The sequence below is a fragment of the Stegodyphus dumicola genome, chromosome X1 (genome assembly GCF_044657685.1).
Source record: "Stegodyphus dumicola isolate Sdum_Otavi_A_Nest chromosome X1, ASM4465768v1".
Lineage (NCBI taxonomy): Eukaryota > Metazoa > Arthropoda > Arachnida > Araneae > Eresidae > Stegodyphus > Stegodyphus dumicola.
Window position 1 is genome coordinate 109,958,124 of NC_140780.1, and position 21,199 is coordinate 109,979,322.

The window sequence follows — 21,199 nt, forward strand, 5'->3', positions numbered from 1 at the left end:
TTTAAGCAAATTTGTATTGCGAACGCCAAGTACTTAAGTTGTGGCTTTTTGCCAAGCAAGAGAGAGGAGGGAGTGATTAGGAGCAGGCCGCTTGACATAGCAGTTTTACTCGGTTGCTGGTTGCCTTCACGGTCAGAGGTTTAATCCCCTTGATAATTTTAAACGTATCGTAGTGTTAACAGTCCTCTGTACTACATACGGCCTTTCTGCTAATATACGGCCAATCTTCAAGTAGACACTTGTTTATTAATCCAAAGTTAGTTTAGTTAGAATTTAGTTAATATTTGTATATTCTTACGTTCAGACCACAAGTGGTTGGTCTCTGTATTCCGAAGTCCGGAATTCATTGTAAAGAGAGAAAAATAAAGGGTTTCGTATACCCTTCTTGTGCGTATTGTCTACTTCCCACATTTATTGAACATAGCTTTAGTAAGCTCCCTGTTCCGAGTCAGGTCATTTAATGTTCCCACAGCAAGTAAGGAGGAACACAGAACCTGATAATACTTACTTTAAATTCTTTGAGATATGAATGATAATTTGCAAAAATATATTTAATTCTAATTGCTTGACTAATAAATAATTGTATTAACTATAATAGTATTTATTTATTTTTGGAAATGTTAGAGTATCGTTGCAATATTTGAATAGATTTTTGTAAAACTTGGAGTGCTAGTCCAATAGTTAAACTAGTAAACTAACACCCCCCCTAATGATGCTCTAACGTTTACAGTATGTATATAATATTTAATACAATTAGTAATCAAACAGTTCAAACCTAAAATATTTGCCCAGATTATCAAGAACTGGATTTTACTCCTTCTTCCATTTAACACACATTCCCAGTACGCTCAACGGTTACTGCTACGTACTTGAAGTTATGTTATACGGTATTTTCTCCCTCCTTTCTGCATGCCCTCGTAGTGTAACGATAGCACACTCGGCGCGTATTCGAGAGGTCCAGGTTCGAGTCTCGCGAGGGCAGTGCTCAGTTTTCACGTCTCCAGCATCAAAAAACCTAATGACTCTACAATGTAGCCTGTTGTCCTTCCCTTATCTTCAAGGCTTCCGTATGGCTAAGATTAAACAAACAGGATAATGCGGGATTGTATGCGGTACACAACGTTCCGCTGCTCTTCATTACCCACCAGCTCGCACTTCTACATGATTCGCTCCCAGCCCGAGGATCGACGGCAAGAATTATCTTACTTGCTGATTAGGATCTGTATCTAGGCAACTTCAGTATCAGGGGTATAAGATCAGTCTTTAGAAGACCAGAACTATCGCTGGCGATGGTAGGATCAGGCTCGTCAGACACCATATGGTGCTGTCTTGTCGTCTTCTTGGCTGTGGTCTTGCGCTACATGACAGATATTATTAAGATGACCTTTAAGGGTTTGGCTCCATTCAGTCCTCTCAAGGGGGACTGAATTCGTGTCAGGACCTACGTATGATCAATGTATCAGCCTGCGAATTTTACTGTTGGAGTGGTGACCCGTGTCGCAAGGTGTCCTAGAAAATAAAAACTTGACCATGTACAAAGCCCGGAGTTGACTGCGGGGGCTGTGCCCACGTGGATTGTCTCTCGGAAGATGTGCTAGAACATGCAAAGGCGAAAATACCCTAGGTAATGACTCTTTCCCTTGAGTGTTCATATTCCTGCCTTGGCTGATATAATGTTCATCGAACTTGTCTGGTAGATATTCGGAAAACGAGTAGTCTAGCATGACAAGAATCGTAAATCGTGGATATACCATTTCAAACAGCAACATTTGGAAACAGCCTCGATTGACATACCCCAAGCACACATCCAAAGTGTCTGTCTTATAATGCTGAAACGTTTCGCAGGAATTATTGTCAATTATGGCAGACTGGACGAAACACTGATTTTATCGGGTTCTTCAAGTTAAGCTTGGCTGTAATTTTAACCAAATTAGTTATGCTTTTCATAGTGTAGAATTTTGGATAATCAGCAGTACATTTATTTCTGTTGAGATATGTATTACAGATTACATTTGTTGATTTGTGTATTTTATTTTAATTTTTTACAGGATTTTGCTTTGCAGTTTTGGTCGGATTTCCTCCATTTGCTTAGTTATTAGCCATTATGCTTTGCATTTTTGGTCGGAATTAAACAATATACTTCTTTTTAGTCATGTAGTTATTAGACTACATTAATGAAACAGACTTCTTTTGCAAAATAATACAAATTTGTTTGTTTCAAATTTTGGCTATACTAAATTTTTTATTGCGTAATTTAGAAACTTAGAAATATATCCGTTCTGTTACATTATCTCATGGCAACAACCCTCGAAATGGTGTTGGGAGATATGTAGAGCCTCGTTTTATTTATTTTTAAAATTCTTTTGTTCGTTCTTTTCTCTTTCCTCTTACACTTCAATGTATCATGATCTTTTTACTTTAAAATACAAAGTTCTGGCTGTTCCGGAAATGTTACAATTTCTTTTATAGTACTATTGCTATCAAATTTATTGCGGAGTTTAGCTCTTTTCTTACAACATTTTTTTTTTTTTTATTTTGAACTTTTTGGGAAATTTATATTTCTCCCTTGCGGCTGCTTAGTGCTGAAGACGCGTAAAGTTCAGCGCTATATAGTCCCGTAGTAGAAGACAAGAAGGTGTCTATGTGTGAGTGAGAAGACTGTGTGTCCTCCCGACTAGTACTTGGTTATCGACGTGGCCATTAGCCGTTAGTCTCTTCTCTTCAGAGTGGTACGGCGATCAGAGTGGTACGTAAGCTCTTTTAATAAGAAACCAAGTTTCACACTAAGCCAATACTCTCAACGTCACTATAAATTAAAATTCATCAGAACTTACTTGATTTATTTTAGCATGTTTGTATATGTATATACACATATAAAACGGTATATAAAAATCTGATGTATACACCACATGACTTCCTTGTACGGAATATTAAATTATACTCATTTTTTATTTGCATTTCATTTAAACTTATTTCCTCGAATTTCATTAGAGATATATTTTTCAGAGTCTTTCAGTTTTTAGCAATATGTTATGCTTTGATTCGTTTTACCAAATGTTTCAAAGGCGTGTAGTGGAAATCCCGGTACATTTGAAATTCGAGTTTTCGGTTTTATATGAATCTTAGTGTCTTAAATGAAAATTTAGTAGATTCTTTTTCGGTTTTTGATCTCAACTGAACCAGGAGAACGAAACACGTTTTCGAAACATATTAATAGACTTTTGTGAAGGTTTAATTAATTTTCTCCAAATGAGTTCTGAATTGGAGTTTCAGTAAAAGGAGATTAATTGTTATTTTTATATTTTTATTATCTAGTATTTTTTTCCCTTTTGCGTTTTCATTTTTATTTTTAGAGTTTGTACTACTATGAATTTTTATTTTTATTTTGATATGTTTGGATTTTGTGTTAAACATCTCATACACGATTGCTAATATTAATACTGTTGAAGAATAACCTTGCTTTGACTCCAATTTACTTTTAACTTTAGAATCTTTAACTCTATATATCTATAGCTAGATGAAGCCGATTGCAACCGAAAAGGGAGGTGCACAAATACATGTTATAAAAGTCCTGTATACAAAATTTCAACGTCCTGATGCTGCTCGTTTTTGAGTTATGCCAGATACATACATACATACATACGTATGTACAGATGTCACTGAAAAAAATCTCTTCTGAATTAATTTTAAATCCTATTTGCAACCGTTTTTGGGAAAAAGAGTCCTTTTTTTCTGTTCTTACGTACAGATGCCACGCAAAAACATCGTTAAACTGCATTCGATATCTGTCAAAATGGATATTTTCGTTGTAATATGATACCCGAAAATTTTCGCGATTACAATACTTCCTTTACTTCGTACAAGGAAGTAAAAAGGCATCAGTTTTATGAGACTTTTAAATAAATTCTTTGTTTAATTGAATCTTTGTTAATCATTATTAGCTACATGAAAGTAATAACATATGTATATGTGAATGATTCAGAGCTCAACTCGTATTTTCATTATTCGTGGAGGCCCACCAGCGGCCGAGCGGTAAAGGCGCTGAACACTGGTAGTTCGGTCCGAGGTTCGGATCCCGCGAACAGGCTGGCTGCATGGGCGTTTTCGTGGTTTTCTCCATGTGTATACGAGCCAGTTTCCCTTAGAAACACCTCTACGGAGGTATCCCTCCCTTTAGGCAGATATCCCTCGTGTGCTTTGCTAAAATTAAATAATGCAATCTAATCCATTATTCGTGGAAATAATATTTATTCCATTTTATAGAGCATAGTGAATTTTCATTTGCTATAAATACAGCCATTTTATTTTTAAATATGGAAGTGCGAAGTTACATACTTCCCTGCTCTACGAAATTAATTCTTCAATTTACTAACTTTGTTTACAGCTGAAAGCAAAGGCTATGCAAACTTTCTTTTTTCAGAGAACATCTAGAAAGAAAGCACTTTTATCCCTTCTCCCCCCCCCAAAAAAAGGAAATTGCAAGAAGACACATAAAAAAATTCTGCTGATATTCTACTGTTCTATTGATTCTGAATGCTTAAAACTGAGTTTAGTTTCATGTATAAGCCTCATAAATGGTATTTATTTTGCCGTAGGATTGAGAAAAATTTCAGCAGAAAAGTCAATGAAGGAAATGTAGAGCTCCTTCTCGTTATGGTTAAAAAAAAATGCCATTAAGATTTTGTTACTTAATATTAAGCCTAAAAGTAGTCTACAGACAAAAGAATCTAACAAATGACTCTTAACACTTTTTCAGTCACACTGATCATGCTAGGAAATTTTTGCTTGATACTGATCTTAATACGGAACGAATCTTCAAAGTCCATTTAAACGATCAAATAACTGCATATTGCATGACAAGAATAAAACTATTCAGCACTGTTCAAACATTTTAACTTTTTTTAATCGTTGTTCTTAAAAAGTAAGGTCAATAAAATGCTATATATTATACAAAAATTCTAGCAATGAACTTTTATTAATTTTGATAGTTTCTCTCCTCTAATAGAGCAGGCCCCAAGTGGTAAAGGAAGATTAACGCTGGTAGTTCGAGCTGGGTTCGATTCCATTCGATTTCACACAAACAGGTTGGCTACATCGGCGTTTATATGATGTTCCTCGTGTGTAACATAGACATAAGCCAGTTTCTCTTAAAAATCGTTCCACAAAGGCATTCTTTCTCCTAGGTTCAGCATGTTTTGGAGTAATCAAATAAACCAAACACACCCTTTAATATAGCTAGCTTTTTCGCTCTCCAGATTTACGCCAACTCAGAGAAGAATATAATTATTTCTATTGCTCATTTGTATAAATTTAATTTGGGAATATTTGATTCTAGTACAGAACTCGAGAGCTATCTGCCTTTTATAGATTTAATACGATTTTTTGTTAAATGCTTATTAACTAGCTGGTTAACTAATCGGACTAAACAAAGTTTTCCTTTTAACGGAACCTGCTTTGAATCCATTAAGATTAAAAATGTATTAATTAAGCTTTCAAATTATGCTAAGTAATAACAAGAAGAAAAAGTTTTCAAGAAAATAATTTGTTTGTATATTTATCTGAATAATAAATAAATTACTAATTGGTAGTCTATGCTTATATTCAGTGCTGTCCAACTGCTGATAAAATAAAAAAATTATCAGTTTGCACGAGTAATATTCTATCCCCTTAAAATCAGCTGCACGAAAGTTTTTTTCTTCCTGTTAAATCCCTGTAAGGGCCTTCGAACTACTTGAAAACGACATTGAAAAAAATTTACCTCCTTTCAAGAGACTTTGAGAAAATGACTAATGAATTATACGCTTTGAAGCCAAATTGAAGCTAAAATATGTAATAGAAAAAACTTTGGAACTTTTCGTTATAGAACAGCATCCATCAAGCAGTTTTCAACAGACAAATCAAATACATGCAATTTGAGAAAGACTATATACGCATGCACTTTACCTTTTGGCCACTGTTATATGAAATGTGTTGTTCTCATTCCTTGTAAGCGTTTTCTTAGTATTAATGTAAGTATCATCAATAAAAGGTTTTAATAGTCAATAAAAAAAAAGTGTTTTGTTTCGATTAACCTAAGAAATATGTTTCTTAAGTTTTGGGAAATTTTACCGCAATCGAAATGAGCTTATGACAAAAGTACTCTTTCTCACTTGAAATAGAAAGTCGGGTCATATATCGTGCTACAGAAAATTGTTTGGCGAGTATTGATCGATAGCAGAAAAGCTATTAAGTGCTGTTGTGATTTACCTCACTTATCTGACAGTAACATCAGAACAAGCCCACAAAATTCATCATGGCAAGGAATCAATTAAAAAACTTAATAAAAAAGTGTTTTGTTTCGATTAACCTAAGAGATATGTACCTAAGAGATTAACTTAAGAGAACCTAAGAGGAATTTGCAAGTTTGCGCCTGCCGTTGGCAAGAGCCTTGAGCACCATACAGATGACAGAACGGCTTTGCTCAGTTCCGTCCCCAGTTTTGATGGAGAGCACTTAGGGGAGGGACGGGTCCGAGAGTCTCCCATCCCTCTTCCTCTACCAGCAACCTCTCGAGAGAACTTTTGGCTAGCTGCATATTTAGAATGCCCCTTGCCGCACAGACACTGTACATTTACAAACATCCGTACCTTCTCTGGGATTCGAGCCCAGGCCCTTTGCCACGGCAGCCAGCTTCGCTAACCACTATCAAATTTTTCTTAGCAGAAGAGTTAACGTTAGTTGTATATGTTAACGTTAGTTGTATATGGAAATAAGTCAAACATGCATGTTCAATGCTTTAAAATCGTTCAGCTAGAAAGCTAGATAAAATTTTAATTTGGAAAGTAAAAGAACATATCAGGCAATTGTCAGGAAGGTAAAAATGAAGTCGTGCAGTTCCCCCGTAGTTTTTCAAGCCTTTTGTTTTACTGGGATCCCCTTCGTCTATTAAAAGAAGGAAACGAAAAGCTGTGTTTTGTTTCAAAAATGTTGGTATACTGATAACACCCCTCTTAATTAAAAGACGTGCAGTTGATAGACACGCTATGTTATGGTACTTTACATTAAGGCACATGAATTCAAAGACTATCTCTCTATGATTATGCCTCCATGGAGGTCTTTCTAAAGTAATCTTATTTAGGCTATTATGGATGACTACAGAAGCCCCATTCAGCCAGACTAAAAATTAAGCTAACTGATTATATGGCAAATAAGATAAATGGTCATTGCGGGTCTGGCCGTGGAATATTATCTTCGTGAAAGATGTTGTGATGATGACTAGCTTTCTTTTACGATACGCATAAGATTTATGTTTGGCTTATTGAGATTGCAACAAAGCACACTAGGGGTATCTGCTTAATTGGAGGGATGCCATCGTGGAGGACTTTCTAAGGAAAACTGGCTCTTATACACGTTACACATGGAGTAAACAACAAAAACGTGAATGCAGTCATACCGTTTGCCTGGAATCGAACTCAGGTCGAAACTACCAGTGTCCAACGACTTAACCGCTCAGCCGCTAGTGGGCTAATGCGTATAAACACAATCACCGAAACACATATGGCGTCAGTTCTTTCCGAAAAGTATCGAAATTAGTACGAAACTAACGGTGTTTAGTAGTTAACTCGTTCCGTTTAGATAATGAACCTGAGAGAAATTGATAGTAATTATATACTTTACTGAATTATTTAAGCCTTCCGATCTCTGCAGATTTATCTCTACGGGAATATTTTATGCACTAAAGACCTAAATGGACACCAATGCAAAGACATGTTCTTTCACTCAATGGATGGATTCCATGTGTGATTCAAATGGAATAGTTGTTGAATAGAAGAATGCGAGTGCAAAGCTTGTTTTAAATAAGCTTACCTATTCTTTTCGTAAAAATTGTAGTTAAAAGCACAACATTTTAAGCATAAAGGAATTACTTTCAAATGAATCTTTATATTATGAAGGAATAATATGAAGATTTTACGCACTAACTTATACCGATATTTATTTGAACTGCAATTGTTTTAAATACTACTTACCAGTTGATAAATAAGATGTTTTTAAAATTCTATATTTGCATCATATCTACTAATTTTATGGGAATATTTTATATATATATATATGGAAATGTTTATGTATATGGAAATTTTTCGAGAAAATAATTTCTTTGTATTCTTTAAGGAAGTGTATATTTTCTAGTTAATGAATTATTAAGTACACAAGTTAGGAATTCAAATACTAAAATAACAAGAGCGAAAACAAACAGTTTCTGTTCTTAACAGCCATCAACAGATTTTAAACAGAGGTTATTCGCTTTCTGCGTTTCAATACATGAGATCCTGTTTTGAAGTACTTAATTCATTCTCGCTGATGGTCTGTTATGATTTTTCTGTAATGGTCACAATTGCGTCATGTACAGTCTTAACCAATGTTTCAAGTGCATACCCTCTTAATAAAAAGGAAAGAAAAAAAGAAAGATCACAGCAAATGGCAAATATTTTCTACGCAACTTTTTTTTTCTCTTTTGTCATAGACATTTAGTGCATAGGGGATGCTCTTTTGGATGCCCCCATTAGCGGCTGATGTGATGTAGGATGGGGGGAGTTCCGAATAGGGGGAGGCGGAACTCAGCAGGCAGACTCCGTCAACACTGCGGGCAGCACGCAGCGAGGGTTCAAGTTCACGCCCTGGGAGCTCACAAGTCACTAGGAGCTCCCAAGTCACCGAGGAGATCCTCTAAGAGCTCCAGACGAGGCTCTTTATCGCCTGTCCTTTCGGAAAGACTTCATATACTTACGCCACCAAAAAGGAACTGAATCAAGTGCTTGATGCTAAAAATTTATTGTAATGAAAAATACTAAAATTTTGTAAAAGTATGAAAAACATTTTCTGAAATAGTGATTCCCAAACTTTTTATCTCGTACACTAATAAATGTCTGATTATACTATACGCATTCCTTACAAAATTTGCAGCATCCCTAGAGAATCAATAGCTGAAGAAACTGTCACTAAACGAAACTAAACATTTTTATTACATCCCTTGAAATTCCCTCTCGTAGCCCCTTGATTTTGTTAGAAACCCTGCTTTATAGAAACATAAATCATGAACTATTTTTACTAAATTAAAGGAATTTTCAAGGAAGAGTCTTATGAACACACGTTTTAATGAACACAGGCAGTTTTAATTGAACGCAGTTTTAATAAACACATTTTAATGTGTTCTCGAAATAGTTACATACCCTTTAGGGACTTAATTTCTTAAATGGGTTTGGACCTTGATGACAGATTGTAGATATCCTTACTTTTTTTTTTTACTTCAGTAGTAATTCAATACGTTTCATTGCATTTGCGTGCTAGATTCGATTTCTGTCGTCGGAAAAAGCTGACTACTTGACTAGAGTTTTAACTGTTTTACTAAGTGTATAAGGAAAATATATGGTAGCTGATTTCGAAAGGAGCCGCACTGAGGTATTTTTCCTTCTAGGCAGATAGGCTGAAAGTTTTACAGTCTTTAATCTAATCTTTACTTCTACGCAAGCACTTATTAAAAAAAAGAAAAGAAAATACTGATTCTACTGAATTATTTCAAACTGCACTTTACTTTGGAAATGTAGAAACGAAAAATTATTAATTAATTAAGTTAAAAATACTGGATTATGCTTGAAATTGGCAAGGAAGAGGAGCACTATTTTAAGGAAAACTGACGTGTATGCACGTTACACAAGTGGAAAAAACACGAAACTTTCATTCAGCCAGTCTGTCACTGTAATATTAACACCGGTCAAACTATCAGCGTTCGGTGGTCATATCGCTCCGATGTAGTATGTGGGAACAAGGTTAAAAGGAAACAAAATATAGCAGTGTTTAAGTTTTGGGACAAATTTCTTTTAACTCAAACATAAGTCTGAAGTAATGCCATAGAGAGAGGCCCCTAAAAATAATTTCATATCCCTTTAATATTTCTTTTAATATACGAATTTCAAATTTATAAATAAACAAATTCTGAAAATGTGATTGATTTTAAGTTTTATTGATTTATCATTTATTCCATTTGTAACTCATTCTGGTTGCTGGTAAGCAATCTGTGATTGATAAGGTAAGTACTCGAGCTGTGATAAATTTATATTATTTTATATACAGTGTACTCTCGATTATCCGGGCTAATGCCGGAGAAGCAAATCACGGGTAACTGAAAAACCTGGATAATCAAGTTAACAGTTTTTATGCATACTTTATGCATTTATTTCTTAAAAAATTACTTCGTAATTACTTTGCTTTTTAAAACGGTTAAATATCTGTCGGATTTCGCTGCGCATTTTTCGAAATACTGTTATTTTATGCGAATCTCTTTTTGCCGACGAATTCCAATAGTATTTTAATAGCAGTCATTGCTCTTTCGGAAGTAACGTAATGAATTATTAGGATCTTTTTCGCTTGTATCTTCAGTATCACTCTCTGCCTCTGTATAGTCATTAGGCTTTTTGAGGCTGGAGTCGTGAAAAATGAGCAATGCCCTAGCCGGGACTCCAATTTGGATCTCTTGAATACGCATTAAGTGTACTACCGTTACATTACGAAGTCATGCCGAAAGAAGGAAAAAATGCTTTATTCCTCTCCTGTTCTTGTGACAATTGAAACGATATCTGCATCACTCAAACATTCAAACTCCGGTTCAGTAGAGCAACTATGGAACCATTCCTCGATTTTTCGCGATCTACATTTTCGAAGAATTTTACTTTTTAAATTTTTTGGCATACAACTGAATTTGTATCCCAAAGTATTTAAAAAAAATATGTTATAGTAATAACTTCAGTTATTATTTTAACTTCTTCAAAATTAGATAAATCTTAGATGTCTGCATTAATAAAAGACTTTCCCCGCGCTTAAATTTGTGCGTGTGTATTGTTTAGAGACTTTCCGCATAGCACTGAGTGCAATCCGCAAGCTGGATAATCCGTACCCAGACTAGAGTCCACTGTATTAGTAATTTTTTGCTACCGAAGAAGAAGCGCTTTCTGTCAAAAACCCTGGAATATTAATTTGTATTGATACTAAGATCAAAATTAATTTTATATTTATCTGTCGATCAATCATTAAAATCCGCATCTGTGTATCTGTCATTAAAATTTTCTATTTATCTGTCGAAAAGTTTTTTTTTTTTTTTTTTTTTTTTTTTTAATAAAATACTTTTGCGGTTTTATGATGTTACATGCTATTTTTTTTAAATTTTATTAATTGCTCTTACTTACTTAAATCCCGAGGCTCTTTCTTTGAAAAGGTGACGGGAAAACAGAACACTGATTTTGAACGAAATATTCGTTATGTCACACCTCTTTTCGTCAAAACTTCGCTTTTACAAGTCTGCGATGCATTTAAAATTTCGTGCATTAATTATTTCTCTCTCTGTGAGTTTCATAAATGAAATTTCATAATATTCTAAATTGAAACCAGACAAGAGAATTTCCACTAACTTTACATGATGCTCACAGTGTGTCCTTCAGCTGTGAATGGACTCAAACTTCGGGTCAGTTCTCTTTTTGAGGCGCCAGTCCAAAACACTTTGGCGTGATCTTTGTGTCTTGCAACCCCGGCTAAAGGTTTACGGAGAATAGAATCTTCAACGTCATCCCCCCTGCTTAGAGCTACGTCGCATGTTTGCCAAGATTTGTCATGGACCTTTTGTTCAAAGATGCCAAAATTTCAGCTGGGCTCTTATGTAAGCAAAAGAATATACAACAGTCGCCAGTTGAAATGAGGGGTTAATCTCGAAAGAAAAATAACATCCGAATAAAGAAATATCGTCTTGCGGCTGTTTTGCCTGTAGGGACAAGGATATGTTTGTTGATAGAGATTAATTTGAATATTTTTGTTTATTGCTTATGGTATTACAAACTGATTGAGATACCGTATTTTTTTTTAGCTTATATTTAGAATTGTGAAATAATTAGTATTCTAGGTAAAAGTAAAATCTTTGCTTTCAACAAAACAGAATAAAATACCTAATAATGAAGTTCTCATAACTGGAATAACTGAGATGTTTCCGCCATGTAGTACTTATTTGTAACTGACTATATGAGATATATCGGTTCTTCAGCAGCTCATTCCACATAGTTAAAGTTATGGTTAATTAACATTTGTTCTATTTAGACAATAAAAATTGCATAAAAATGTATACAAAACTTAACTGCAGAAGAATACCTGTTTATTCAACAGTTCAAAGACACCTTTTTTTTTTTTTTTTTTCTTTTTTTTCTTTTTTTTTTTTTTCTTGTTTTTCAAGAATTAAGGAATGACGCCTTTGAAGTAATTCACTTCAAATTAGTTAAGATAAATTAGTTAAGATACGTTTATGTTGCATTTCAAGTTGGCAACGTACAAATTTAAAGCTTAATAAATTCCCATTTGGTTAAAAAGCGTGCTTAATTAACAAAAAAAAAAAAAAAAAAAAAAAAAAAAAGGTTATTTGCATCCGGAAAAAGTAATATCAGGTTTTTTATTTTAATTCAAGGCAAAAATTTTGAAAAATTTATATACTGTCAAAAATAAGCAGACTTTATTAGCAAAAGAAAATGTTATTGGGCAGTCTAATAGTGATTCACGTAAAGTACGTTATCGACTTTTCCAAATGTTACTAAGTCACACTTTCCCTAGAGAATGCTCGAATGACATTCCTAGAGAAAGGTTCAACTAAATTTATTTAACTAATTATGGCGAGACACTCAAGGCCTCTTCCGCTTAAAAAGAGATACCTTATTAGAGACTTTTCCTAGAAAACTGACTCGTTTTACTCGCAAAGGAGAAAACCATGCGAAACACCAGCAACCAACGCCTTCCGCCGCTTGAAGTCGAACTCCGGACCCAACTATTTCTCTTTCTCGGCTTTAACTACTGTCTCTTTAGAGGTAAGCCTGATAGCTTTCCAGGAACATAAGAAAACTTTGAATTGTTCATAAATATTTAAACAATTATTTCCCTTAATTGATTACAGTGTTAAAGCAATTTTCTTTTGAAACACACTCTGCTGCACCTTCGAGTAATATTTTTTTTAAATGCAATTTAGATACGTATCTAATGAAGACTTTTTTTTCCTTGATAGGGAAGGTAATGTGCTAATGGCCCGTAAGGTAAACAAACCCCACTGCTACCTCTGTTTGTATGGCACGTGCAATATGCGTAAATTCAAATATGGTATCCGCGTTCTTTTTGATATTTTTTTTTAATCGAATGCTGAAGCTAGTGAAGTGGAGAAAGCTGTGGCCAGCAATAAAAGCCCGAGGGACAGACGCCTTGCTGTCGATCGTTGCTGGAATAGTAAGGAAAACTGACGGGGAGAGAGAAAAAAGAAAGTTGTTTTTACCCCACGGCTTCATTAATGGCTTCTTGTTTTCAGGTCGGCTACAAATTGAGACTAATGACTTTGCTAAAAGAAGTTTTAGGGGGATTAGGGGGGCAACTTTCCGTATCTTTCGACGGCGGCTAGAGGTAGAGATGGCTCGATGAAGGGCTTGAAACGCGGGTGAGTCGTTAAGGTCAATAGAAGTTCTGCTTCTCACAATTTTCTCGGGTTACTGCCTATTTCGGGCCCGGCTGTCTCGCCCTAGGTGCCCTTTTCCTAGGACCTACCAGCCTAATTACAGCTGAAAGACTCTAGAAAACTACTTATTTGGCTGCGGACACTTTTGTTCTCATGAGCGATGGGTATTATAATAAGACATAGAGTTTCATCAAACATACCAAACAACAAATTTTTAAATATATGTTTTGTTTTAAGCAATTGTTTTTACCCTGTTCTTGTCTATCACCTACTGTTTATATGTATTCTTGCAACTTGGGAGGTAGAATCAGTTTATAGGTATTAAACTCATAATCATATCGGAAACTTGGAACTGTACTCAATTTTAACGAATTTCAACACTGATCAAATATTAGATTATTACTCGAAAAGCATGTTGTGTCTCCCAGAAGATTTCTCTACTTCTAAATTATAAATTATTTCTATATTCGTTAGGCTATTTACTATTAAAGTTTAACAAAGAAAACAGAAAATCTAAGTTCTTGCAGTCGAGCAAAATCACTAATCAAATTTTGCTCGGAAGATTAAATCACCTAGTCTTTAGATTCTTTAAAAAATGTCAGTGAAAGGTATAAAGCGCAACAGTTGTTGGACTACAGTTCCGTGCGTAATCAGTTGTCCCTCTAGTGTCCATTCGCGTGGTCAACGTTTACCCAAATAAAGATTTCCTGACACTAATTATGATGGGACACTCTTCAACGTTGGAATTAATGTCACGCAGAACACGCATAGGCATCATCTCGTCGGATTGACCGGTCAATTTTTTATCGTTCTGTTCTTTTAACTGCTCTCAGAAACGTATGAGATAAGGGCTATGTTTTTAATAAATTGGATCTCCCGGTAACTCGAAAAATTTCGTGCGCTTTCAGATCTCTAGATTGCGTAAATAATTTTACATTTACTTGAGATCTATCGACTTTAACTGATAACATACATAAAATGGTTTCAGATACTAATGGAAAATTTTTGCATTTTCAGATTATAAGCAAGAACAGAAAATTCTTTTCAAACAGAAAAAGAATAGATTTAATTATATAGCCTTGAACAATCTCAAATAATTTTGCTGCCATTTCAATGTTCATGTTAATATTGAAATGGATGAAGCTATCAGGCTGATCTCAAGTCATTTTGCTTAGTTAAATTCAAGTTTGTAAAGCAGTTATTCAGTTTTGTGTAACTAACTAATAGCATAAAAGATTTTTAGAATTTGATTGCGCTCTTGTACAAAGAATTTTATTAATAAAAATAGAATGTTTAATAATAAATTTGGTTCTAAGCAAACTTTTAGACAGTATTGCAATGCAATGCGTTTGAAAAATAATGCAATTATTAACAGTTTTCTGTTTAGCTCTTTGGAATTATATAGTAGGCCAAGCAACTGCTGAATGTATAAAACACCGAACACTGGTAATTGAACATAGCTCACATCCTTCAAAATGGGCTGATCGCATTGAACGTTTCTATGACTTCCCGCATATGTAGCGGGAATACGAGCGGGTTTCTCTTAGAGAGTTTCCCACGTAAGTATTTCTTTCCACAGGTAAATAACTCCATGTGTTTTGTCATAATCAAATAACACATTCTAATTCATTAAGAATTTTAAAAACATTAACCATTAAAATTATAATAATTTTACAAATATACTACTTATTCGAAACAAAACTAAATGCTTACTGTTGAACAAGATTAAAATTCACTACAAATAGAGTTTCAAGTTTAAATGCTCCGAAAGCGGTTTCGGCTTTTCTTTTCCGAATGTAAAATAATACAAACATTAAAAAATATTAAAAATGTATATCACTATTTGACCAAAATTAATCTCTATCTCTCTCTATATATATAAATTAAACTAAAGCACACAAAATTAAAATTAAATCGGAAAAAAAAGGCAATTCCCTAACAATATTAATAATTGCAACCGTGAATAAAAGGTCTAACATTGTAGCTAAATACAATCAAAACTAATATAAGAGTTCATTAGTAGAATAAACACGAAAAATAAAAACAAAAATTTTAAAAACAAAATTAAAAATTCAAATTCATATTGATATTAAAAAAATAAAAACGCAAATTGGTATTAAAAATAAAAATGCAAATTGGTATTAAAATAAAAATAAAAATGCAAATAGCTAATCCTGCAGCTATAGCGCAGGACAAGAGAGAAAACTAGAGTTTCATCAAAGTCTAGATTGCAATTTATACGTTTCTAAACATTTCATTATAATCATCATCATAGTTGTAATTATCATCATCATTGTAAATATCATCATTAGATTTTATTATGTATGCGATCGTAATGTGCATAAGATGTAAAGTTAGAATTTTTTTCAATCGACTTCTTTTTATATGGTATTAGGAAATTTATTTTGTTTATGGCACTTATGACCCTAAATCATACTTGTTGCAGATTGTTATGACGTCCGGATTAAGTGATTTTTTTAAAAGACTAACTAAACGTTGTATTGAGCAATGGACTTTTTATAGCATCGAAGATAAATGAAAAATCGTATGCATTGTCCATTGCAGAAATACTGATTTATGACGGTGGAAATAATTTTATTGTAAACTGAAAACACGAATACATCTTCAAGAGGTAAAGAAAAATCAGGAAAATCAGGAAGGAAAAGAGAGAGAAAGAAATTTCCTACCCTTATCTCATATGAGACATCTAACTCTAGCATTTCTAAATTTGATGGTAGGGGAATACTAAAATGAAAAATTCATTATAAATATACACGAATTCAGAATTAATTATCTCCGTTTCATAGAAATATTTCCGTTTGTTGTATTTTCAGTTTGCCACTACATAGTGAAGAAAGGGTACAAGCGTTTAAATGCTTAAAGTAAACAATTTATTTTCTCATTAAAATAAGAAATGTTACCTGAAGCGAAATACATTATAATGCTATACAGTTAATATGAAAATAAGAAAATTCATAGTTAAAAGGATGTAATTACTGGCTGCGGTACATCAGTCACCATAGGCATTAAACTGCAGCCTGAAAAGCCGAGGGTCTATTCATGGTGGCAGGAAAAGATTTCTTAATTCGATTAAGACAAAATAACGGTTGGTTATTTCTCTTGATGGAAATATCATAAATTAAAAATTTATAAAATGTCAATATATAAAATATCTTTTTTAAATATAATCAGTAGGTCTGATTATTTTAATACGAATAAATGTTTCTTACAATTTCTCTGAAAATACTTTACCCTGAAAATTCGTTTTCTCATATTATGAAGGAGAAAATTTCTAACAAAGTAATTCGTAAATGCTTCTAAAACGCATTAGTAATAAATGCTATTTATTTCACTTGCAGTCTTTTTAACTCTCAGATTAAATTGATTGAATTCACGAGCAGTCCTCTACGGACTTTAATAAGTGAGTACCTGAATATTTCACGTCAGTAACTGAACGCTTTATGAGATATCCATCTGTTTAAAGCGTAGCTTTACCTAGTAGAAAACATCCGATTGAATTATTAGGCTAATGCTTAGACGTTTCGTATCATTTTAGATACTGAGAAATAGAGAATTTATTTCTTCACATACTATTACAACATGACATTGCAACATTGTAAATATGAAAATTTTACTTACCTAACATATACTTATGGAAGAACGCATTTATTCGTCTCCTGATAAAAAAAAATCGAACTGAATTTTCTGTGAGAAAGATGCATAACGAAAGTAAGTCTTTCTCGAATGAAGACTGGGTATCCAATCTCTTTCACTTGTAAAAGGCAAACTGTATCCCATTTTAACGCACGATCTATCGTTTATCAGACCCTCTTAAAGCTCGTCTCAATCCTCTCCTCATCTTTTCTTCTTTAATCACAGCAGAACGGGTCTCTCCTGCATATTTAAGGCCAAGTTGGGCATGCAACAGATCAAGAAAATTGGCGCCTCGAATTTTCCTATTGGTTACAAAGCGCCACTTTGCACGAGTAAAGCCTGAGATAATTAGCATAATTTGGGTAGATCATACACATTGACTCGGGCATTGATGGCATTTGTAATTTGGCAGTTGCTGCTGAGCTTGCATCGAGATTGAGGGCTTCCTAATAACCGTCATTCAAGAATAGAAGACAGAAAAGGGCAGCGGAGGTTATGACTTGATCGTTGAGAATACTTAACTTTAGAGCTCCTAATCTACTACAAGAACACTTTTCACTTTTATCACTTTTAAGTGCCCCACATTAAATATCATAAAGTGTATATAGTAAGTATTTGAAACGGATAATTATTCTAGTGCTCCTGAAGTTGAGATCAGCGTTTAAATTCCTATTCAAACCAACTCCTGTGATGATAACTATAATTCGAGTCAATTTATTAGTCCAGTAAATGTAAGAATATAATTAAAAAGATCAGGGTAACTAGTTCGTGTACAGAAATTACGCTAATGCCTGACAACATTCTTCTTGAAGCTCAAAGATAGTCTATTTAAGGTCTGATATCTGTAAAATTTTGGAACACAATCACAGTTTCATAAAATAATGGCCATGCTGGTAGCCACCAAAATCGCTGTTACAATTGTCTGGCTATATATTTTGCTTGATGCGAATTTCCTCCTTTTTCCACAGAATAAATCCATTATTCTCGGCAGTTCCAATACATGCTATTCAATTGGCCACTGGAGAGGGGGAACACGTGATCTTTTATTCTTTTAATAACGCACAACATTTTACATCTATAATGAGCACTTTGTTGCATATTAGATTTTTCTTCCGGATCGCACTACGTATACTGTATAGTTATGGCTTAAAGAGAAGCAGTATAAATCCATCACATAAAGGTTTGTGATTTTGTTTCAAACGATAATTGTCCTTACTTTCTTTCGTCAGTTGGGAGTAACAATGTTTTAGCTTCGTTGCCGGAAATCCAGTTAAGAGGAGACATTTGGACGAATTCCCTTCATCCTGTCTTTCACACAACACTTGAAATCTCTAGATATGAAATGGCGAATCTTTCACTAACACTTTCGATAACCTTAAAAAACAGTAAATTACGTTCTTCAAAGAGGGAAGATGGAAATAAATCAGAAGGAAGAGGGGAACTAGGGTGAGGGTGAAATTGTGCGACGTGACGTCACTAAAGCAAGGCGTTGATAAGGGTTAATTTTGTAGCTGTCAGGAGAAGGATCGGGAGAGGAACAGGTTCGGTAATTATCGAGGGTGGAGCATTTATTGTCTGATTCACGGCTTGTTAAGTGACTCATCGGTTATTTACAACTTTCTGTTTTCTCATTCACTAAACGTCTTAAGTGGTTGTGCAGCGTTAAGTGATTCCACTACCTTGTTCCGCTGCTACCCGTATTATTAACCTCCTCGCAATGTCACCGATATCCGTGTGACACACAACTCGCTGGAAATGATGGCACTCGAAGTGAGTAAACACTCTTCTTAAGGAAAAGAAAAAGTAATCAAAAAGGAGAAACTTCTATGGAGATTAATGCTTTCTATATTATAATTTCAATTACATCATTATACACAAAGGAGCATTAAACTGTATGGCAGATTAATTCATTTGTTTAAGAATGAAACGTTTGCCATTAATTTTGAGATATGAATTCAGAAAATTGGTAACAATATATGTTTTATATTTTAAGTTCTATATCAGCTAACATTTATATCTTTATTAAAAGTAAGTAAATATGCAAGATATTTCCTCCTTCCTTATCCGTGCTTCAGTGGTGTGATGCTTCAGTGCACATCCAGCTGGCAATCGGGAGGTTCGAATCCCTCCAAGGACTTTCCATAGTTTTCACATTTCCTGCTCGAAACAAATACCTAATAGTTTCTATAAATGCATCAAAATATTTTCTCTAGAAACATTTAAGATTTCATGTATTTTACTAATATTATTTTCTTTTATAAGAAAGCATTAAATATCTTACCCTCAGATTCCTCTGAGCACTTAATTTATAGGAATTATTTATTTAGTTTATAACTGCATATATTGCTTTAATAATTATTATCTAAATTGCTACGTAAGTTTTTTTATTCATTTGAAATTTACAAAATTAGTATTAAATTAGTAAATTAGTAATTTAAATTATTTAATTTGATATGTTTTTCTTTTAGATGTTTAATGTGCATTACACACTTTTATACATTTAAAAATAAGAAAATTTTAAGATATTTTTCGGATATTGTTGTTATTTAAAATAATCAAAACAATATAACGCCTGGTATTATTTTAAAGTTTTAGTTTCACGTATTATATAAGAACGAATAAATTTTTCGCTCATCTCTGTTCGAATAATTATCATCACTTTAGTTTCGCTATGCCACTGTAATATACTTTCAGTCTTTTTTTTTAATTTTACATCTCATAATATTCTGATTTTTGCAAAACCAGAATAATAATATCTCACGATTTTTTTTTTTTAATTTTCGAGCAATAAGTAAACTTAACTTTAACTACTACAGCCTAATCACTGATTTCTGTACTTTTGGACTGATAGTCTACTCATGATTGAATTAAATTTAACAGAATCTAAAATTGATAAACCACGCAGAGCTTTGTAATTTGCTTTAAATTTACTGACAGATAAAGCGGGATGATGCAAGGAATCTATTTTTGTTTTACTATCCTCTTTAGAATAAATATAGTTAATTTCCTTTAGCAAGTTTTAGATGAAAGAAGAAGAGAAAGAAGCAAGTAACATTTAATCCAATGCATAGTAACCAGACTTAAGAACATATCCCATAAACCCAATCTTAAGAAATAAGAACTGAAACTTCATTTACACTTGCCTAAGGATAGGGATGCCTTTGTGGAGGACTTTCTAAGTGAAACTGTCTCAAATAATACGTTACACACGGGGAAAAACACGAAAACGCCCGTGCAACCAGCCTGTTCGCGGGATTCGAGCCTCGGACCGAACTACCAGTGTTCATCGACTGTTACCGCTCAGCCGCTGTTGGGTCTTTGGTGATCTCGATCCACGAATGCACCGATAGTTCTCATAAGCATTATTTAGAAAAAAATTCAATTATATTTGTTCACATTTAAGTAGAATGTAATTGGAAATATTTAGCATTTATTGCTTCTGAAAGGAAATAGAATTTTCCTGTAAAAAGAAGAAAACCGTCAAGGCATTAAATGTATCACATTTGAAGCATACTAGCTTTAGTTTCTGTGAACATCCGCCCACCAGCGGCCGAGCGGTAAAGTCGCTGAACACTGGTAGTTCTGTCCGAGGTTCGAATCCCGCGAACGGGCTGGCTGCATGCGCGTTTTTGTGGTTTTCCCCATGTGTAACTTGTATACGAGCCAGTTTCCCTTAGGAAGTCCTCCATGAAGGCACCCCTCCCCCTTAGGCAGATAGCCCTCATGTGCTTTGCCATAACTGAACACATCACCACCTCCCTGAACATCCTTTGCACGAAAGACTGGCCTTTTGACAAATTTCTAAAAATATGATTTTAAAGAACTTCAATACAACTTCATCATGTGTATATGGATTGTGGTAAGCTTGAATATATTAACAATTAATATTATGAAGTTTATTCGTAGTAATTTGCTATGATAAAATTGACAAATGTATAAAACTACACTACTTAGCTGGCAAAAATATTCAATCAGAAACGGTTGAAATTGAATTGCATGCTGAATATATCAGAAATACTGATTTTAAACTGAAAGAAGATTAAA

At 33.9% G+C, this 21,199-nt stretch overlaps 1 long non-coding RNA gene across 1 annotated transcript in view; it reads right to left on the reverse strand.

The window, feature by feature from the left end:
• The window catches only part of LOC146993237 (uncharacterized), a 294,463-nt gene extending 275,647 nt beyond the window's left edge, over positions 1-18,816 (reverse strand). Inside the window, exon 1 of the long non-coding RNA XR_015038518.1 lies at positions 17,141-18,816. This is a non-coding gene — a long non-coding RNA (uncharacterized LOC146993237). The remainder of the gene's footprint in view (positions 1-17,140) is intronic.
• Between the last annotated feature and the right edge of the window lie 2,383 nt (positions 18,817-21,199).